The following is a 7,214-nucleotide window of genomic DNA, read 5'->3' as shown; positions in this document are numbered from 1 at the left end:
TAATGCCATATTGCTGTGAAAATATAACAGATCAATTGAAGCACCGATAGTTTTCTTAAACAAGTATATGTTATTAATATACTGTTTTGTTAAAGAAATCTTTCGTGCTAGGATTGATATGTAAAAGGAATAAATCAAACAAGTATATTTTTATGCCTTTGCCGTATTGGAGGGGGCATTAAGTGTTACCCTTGTCCGTCTGTCTGTCCCGTCCATCTCAAAAATTGGTTTCCATTCTCTAACTTTAGTTTGCCTCAACCAAATGTTATGAACTTATACACAATGCTTATGACCACAAAACGATCTATGTGGAAGTTGACTCGTGCATATTTACAAGCGGGGGCATCTGTGGCCCATAGACACATTCTCCATTTATTTTATTATTTGTTTATAGGCTGATGTAATGACAATGATTTCATGGTGTTGGGAGTAAGAATTGGAGATCTGATACTGCTAACATGTTGGTAGGTATACAAACTTTTTTTAATCTATTAGTGTTTGATATCAATTTAATAATGGTTCAGGTATCAGAAAAGATTGAATTACATGGAGATATTCAGCTCCAGAGGAAAGAGGGTATATGATTGTCCAAAATGGTAAAAATACTGCCAAGCTTAGAAAAGAGAAATTGTTTTTGACTTTTTTTTCTATTTGTCAAGTTTTAAACTGAATACCCACTAGATTTCGTGAGTAATAGTGAACCACAAATTTTAAATGTTCAACAACGAAGTACCAATTTTCTATCAATCGACTTTCAATCAAATATCCACAGAATCCAATTTTTCCTCAATCCCCATGATTGTTGAATATTAAATGAATCCACAGAAATTCGATTTTCCCTCAATGCCCATTAAAATATCTGAATCCACAGTAGATTATTTTGAGGAGTTTAAATAACTGATTCAACTTTGTATTACAGGTTAGCATCACAGCTTGTCCATAGGGATACTGGCTGGGGTAGCATTTGGATCTGTTTCAAGGTGAGAATATATTTATTCATCCACATACAAATTTAATCAATTGATGAAATCTTGTGGACAGTTTAACTTTCTATAAATCTTTATTGTTTGCAATTTATATCGTCTTGATATTTTCTACTGTTACCTTAATAGATGTAAACAGATATTTTTATAGTTGAGAAGGTTTATAGTCCTTTTTAACTACTTTCACTTATTCCATCTTTAAACTTTTGTCAAATGACCATGTACTGAATCATAAAGAGAATCACTGTTTTTATGATAATATAGAATTTTGTTTACTTGTAAAGGGGAGATACCCTCACAGTCATTTGCAAGTGCTGTTACAAATATAAGATGTCTTAATTATATTAAACTTTGCTTCTTATTCAGTTTTGTATTTCTTTCAATACAAATTTCCAAAGAATTCATTTCTTCAGTCAATATATGGAGAAAACAAAGTAAATGTCATAAAACTTGAACTAAACAATGAAAGTTTATCAAAATAGCCTGAATTATTTTACCATGTATGTACATTTTTCAAATTTTCAGCTTAATAACTTCTGCAATTGTCTGAAACTCAATGAATGATTAATGCGATACCGGTAATAGTAATTTTAACACCTTGAAAATCAAAATTGGTATATTAAGATTGCTTTCCATTTTATAGCAAATTTAGCTGCACGATTTCTATTGCAATATTTTTTGGTAAATCAATAAATTTGAATAGAAAACAAGTATTTTTACATACAACAATATCTGTCTATTTAAAAGAAAAATTGCCACTCAAATATTTAAACATTACCTAATTCATATATTTTAACATTACTTAATAACTTTGAATTGTCAACAAATGAAATATTATTTTATTTCTTTTACAGGTGTGTTCCTGCTGCTGCCTTGTGTGTTCAATCCTGTGGACAATAATAATCATGCAAACCACATATATGTTGCATTTTTGTTTATTAAAATCCTTAAGTGATAATTCTGAAAGCCAAATGATTAATTTTTTAATGCTATTATTTATTTTCCATTTACTGTAAACTCACAAATTTTTGTTTTTTAATGCTGTTATTTATTTTCCAATTATTGAAAATACACAGATTTTTGATATATTTTTTTTACTGAAAATTGCTACACCGAGATAGATTTTGCAAAAATAAAATTACATTTTAAATTTTGATGCATTATTTATTTGCAACATGTTCTTAATGACAATAATTAATTTAAATAAATGCTTGCAAAGTTTTTTTGAATTTACAGTATAAATATGTTTTCATTATTTATATATGCATGATATTATTATACATTGTATTTTGCTTTATAATAAACAAAATTGTATAATAGTTGTTATTTGAGAAGTACCAGTGTACTGTTTTACAAAGCATCCATTAGACTTTCATCAGTTTACAGACGTCATTATTGTGAACCAAATGATATTTTCCACAGATTCACTTGAAAGTTACCTGTCGATTTAAACTTTTGTAAGTTCTTTTGTCCCATCTAATAAATATAATAGCTATTGTTCTCTGTGGAGTTATTTCACTGGGACCTTTAAATTTCTTCTAAGAGAAATCTACCACTCATTGATTAATTTACCTGAACAAAAAATCAAAATTTCAATGGTGAAAATACATGTACCAATACTAAATAAGGACTCACAAAAACGCATGTGATGTTGTATTTATTCAATATCAATAATACATTTTCAATTTGTTCAATATAATTAACACTTATTCAAAATTTAAAAGTTGATTTATGACAAAATTTTCAACATTGTTCCTATTAAAATTTGTCTTTTTGTGTGTTTGACAAATAAGAACTAGAAAATGACGATGTTTAGATCAAGGCCTTCTTAAATGTATTCTATAACTAAAACAGCTGCGCCATGAGCGCATGATATGCTCGTCGTCTTGTGTGTGAGGTTTTATGCAATAATCATAAATAGTTTCTGAGATACGGCGCGACATGTGAAAACTCCCCTTTTTTTTAATAAAAAAATCAATAACTCTAAAATAAAATTTTGAATCATCACCAAAAAGTGTATACAGATCTTTAGATTAATATAATTAAGAAGTGTGTAAAGTTTTAAGTAATAATCGTAAATCGTTTTTGAGATACGGCGCGACGTGAAAAATACATACCCCTGTTTTAGTTACACAAAGTTCCGTATCTCAAAAAATTTTAATCTTATTTTCATCAAAAAGTATACAGATCGTTTGACCATCATAAGAAACAACTATATTAAGTTTCATGAAATTTGGATAAGTTGTTCTCAAGTTGAGGTGGGACATGTGGACGCCGGACATTTGTATACCATAATACGTCCCGTCAAAATTTTGACGGGCGTATAACAAACACACAAAAATTGCAAATTTCAATAGGAACAATGATAAAATTTTTGTCATATGATTAAATCGGTGTTATATTAAACAGATTGAAAATATATTATATATATTGAAGAATAATACAACATCACATGCAGTTCTGTGAGTAATAATACATGTATTTTCATCAATTTAGAAGATCACTTTTTAACTCGGGTAAATTAATCAATGAGTGATAGATTTCTCTTAGAAGAAATTTAAAGGTCCCAGTGAATAAACTGCACAGAGAACAATAGCTATTGTTTTTATTAGATGGGACAAAAGAACTTACAAAAGTTTAAATCGACAGGTAACTTTCGAGTGAATCTGCGGAAAAGTATCCTTTGGTACGCAATAAAAGTTTTGCATGTTGGCACAGTGAAACACAGTGTGTCTGTTGAAGATTATGGTGTTTGATATGGATAGGTTTGTTTAAAAATAATATGTTCCACAGGGCGCAGCTTGATACGACCTGAACACTTAGGGCACTAGTATGATACAGCTCAGAATTTTGATTGTGATGAAATATTTGACACAGCATACATAGGTTTCTGACAAAAAAATTAGAATGAATGTGGTCTAAGAACTTAAAAATTTGAAATTGGACATTTACTTATTATGGTCCAATATCCAAAATATAAATGCATGGTTAGATTCAGCATATCAAAGAATTCAATTATTGATGAAATCAAACAAAGCTTAATTTTGGACCCCTTGGACCTCAATGTGAACCAATTTGATAGTAAACCAATTTGATAGTGAGCCCAAAATCCAAAATCTAAAGACATGGTTAGATTCAGCATTATAAAGACCCCAAGAATTCAAGACTTGGAATTAAACCCGGGGTCCCCATTCAAATTGGTCAAGAAATACTGTAAATTCAGAAATTATTGCAATTTTTTTTAAAATGGACAAAAATGCGAGATTAATTATTGTTATTTCATGAAAATCTGCATACATATCTTTGTATCAGATATAAGAATACAAGTTCTTATTATTGTGATACTCAATCAGTTGGATTATTTGCATTAATAAAAAGTTCGCAATTATTTCTGAATTGACAGTAATTAAGCAATTTATACAAAGTATTAGAAAAGTATTATTTTTGGTCCTTATTCATAAACGGTCAGGGCCATAATCCCCAAAATTAATCCCAACTTTTCAGTTTTGGTATGGAACCTAGTGGTATAATTTCATAGACTTATACTTGGGGAGCTACCATTTGATTTTTATGGGGGGCTAGGATCGAAAATTTTGTCCTGCCTTTTTATTTTTCCCTCTATTCGGTCCTGCCTTTTTTTTTTAGTTTATCCTGACTTTTTTTATTAAACTAAATTGTCATCCTGCCTTTTTTTTTTTTTTGCAAATAATCTCATACTGCCTTTTTTTTCTCAAAACTCCTGTCCAGCCTATTTTTTTCAAATTTCATCCTAGCCCCCCCCCCCCCCCCCCCCCCCCCTAAAAATCAAATGGTAGCTCCCTTAAGTTATTGTCTTGATGCCAGAAAATCCTTGTTTTTTGCCCCTTAATTCCTTTATTCCGATGTTGTGTTTTGTGTACTATTGTTTGTCTGTTGGTCTTTTTCTTTTTTAGCCATGGGGTTGTCAGTTTATGAGTTTGAATGTCACTCTGGTATCTTTCGCCTCTCTTTTTCAACGGTTTGGGCCATTACCCTCAAAATCAATCCCAACCTTCCTTTTGAGGTATAGAACCATGTGGTACGATTTCATAGAGCGTCCTATTGTGTACGTACTAACCTTTGAACAGTTCTATATTTGAAGATTATTTTAGGTCAAAAGTTACCAAAGCTATAGTTCGGCAAGGTCACATTTTAACGTGGCCTACTCTTCACCTTCCTCAAATTTCATTTAAACCTCGCTTTGAATTTATATGTTGTGCTGGATGTATAGATACGAGACACGTCCTATCGGAATGAAAACGTAAAATCCAATGCCTCATGCAGGCAAATGCCACGCACTGCACGTTAAAGAATCCTTGTAATATCTCCTTAAGATGTCTGTAATTATTGGTGGCCTGTTGTAAGGTAAAATTTCTGCCCTATCTCACACATCCTCTTTCAAAAGAGGCAGTTTATATTTGTGCTAACAAGCCTTGAAGAATTGACGTATTTTGTTTTCGTCCTGAGTATGCAAGAAATACTGCCACTATGTATTCAACATGAACAAGAAACATTTGTTCTTTTATGCATAGATGTACTGTGATCCACAAAATTTGAAAAGTAAAATAACAAAAATACTGCACTCCAAGGAAAATTCAAAACGGAAAGTCCCTTAATATATATCAAATGGCAAAAATCACAAGCTCAAACAATACAAGTATATTACGGGAAATATACATGGGATCCCTTTCATTTAAATAAAAGTAAAATAACCATGACAATAACTTAAAAATATTTTCAGTGAATCAGTTTAAAGAGGGTCGTAATGGGGGTACCTTCATGACGAATAACGATAAAAAAAATCTAGCCAAATGACGTTAACGATAGTTTTAAGTGCATGATGATAAAATGTACTGTACACTTTCTTTATGACGATAAAGCAATATACTGATATTGACTAATCATGTTAAATTCTTTCCAAAAAAAATGGTAACGATAAATTATTTGAGACCTCTGATGAATCACGATAAAATTTTAACCAATTTGATGTTAACGGTAGTCGAATATGACCGTTTGACGCCTGACGGTAAAGGGCATCCCTACCCTCTTTAAATAAGGGGAAAATAAACATGGGCAATAGCGAAATATTAGTTCTAGCTGCTACTACTACTACTATAACAAAGAGAGTGGATTAGGTGGCTGCCTTGATAAATCATCTGGGAAAGATTTAATTTTTTTTAAACTGTCAAATATCTATGATATAAGTAAAGAAAATGCAAATTTAAAGTCACCTAAAGGAAATTTGGAAATTGAATCAAACAAATATTAAATAGGATTTGAAATTTTATGTTAGTTATATTTTTTGTATCCAAGTTACACATACTAAATTGAAAATAAGTTTTATAAGTATCAACAAAATCAATAATGGCAAAGTGAAATATCATCATGATCATAGTTTTGAATTTTTGAGAATCAAAGATTTATAGAAATGTTTTTAATTAAAAAGGATCAATAAAGCAGGTATATATTGAGTACAGGGTTGAAGCATTTATTTTATACCTCCGAGTAAAACTGGAACCTGATAGAATGCATAGCAACGTGTAATAACATTGAATCTATGGATTCATATGTTCAACTATACCACTGGATGTACCAGTAGAATAAAAATTTCTGGACTGGTAATCACAATTTGTATAAAGTATAAAGTATATATATAGCCGGGCCATGCTTTCAATGGGGATGATGCGGCTTTATAGCTTGGCATATATACTTATTGACGTCATAATCACCATGTAAAACGCCATAAGTGAGTGTTTACTGTATACGATCGAAGTAAAAGGCAGAATTTTCTTGTTTCAGGGGGGATCAAATGTTCATGGGATTCAAAATACCTTATATGACAGATATTTAATTGACAATTTTGTTCAAATAAATGATGCAGTAATTGTAGACCAATGGTTTTTGTGTAATCATAATTTGTTCTTGGTCCCCTTATACTAGCAGGACTCAACTTAACTTATTTATACTGGACCCTTAATTATCTGGACCATACTAACTAAGTCTGAACTAATAATCTGCCAGTCTGTTATAGTCTTAACCCCATTCTCTGTCTGTACTTAACCAGTTTTTAATGTCTGAACTATATTCGACCAACGGTTGGCCTGTACTCAACCAGTTTTATATTTAATTTTTTTTCAATCTTGATTTTGTATAGTCTGTTATTATTATAAACAATGAAATTATCTGAAATTTAAAAATTTGATTTTAAAAAAG

At 30.7% G+C, this 7,214-nt stretch overlaps 1 long non-coding RNA gene across 1 annotated transcript; it reads left to right on the top strand.

Annotated features, from left to right (window-relative positions):
• Positions 1-311: 311 nt before the first annotated feature.
• LOC127733553 (uncharacterized) lies at positions 312-2,094 on the top strand. Its single transcript, XR_007997115.1, has 3 exons — positions 312-464; positions 920-980; positions 1,838-2,094. It is a non-coding gene; the product is annotated as an uncharacterized LOC127733553 (long non-coding RNA).
• Positions 2,095-7,214: the final 5,120 nt, after the last annotated feature.

The sequence above is a fragment of the Mytilus californianus genome, unplaced genomic scaffold (assembly GCF_021869535.1).
Source record: "Mytilus californianus isolate M0D057914Y unplaced genomic scaffold, xbMytCali1.0.p SCAF_3, whole genome shotgun sequence".
NCBI lineage: Eukaryota > Metazoa > Mollusca > Bivalvia > Mytilida > Mytilidae > Mytilus > Mytilus californianus.
This window is presented reverse-complemented; position numbering and strand designations above follow the sequence as displayed.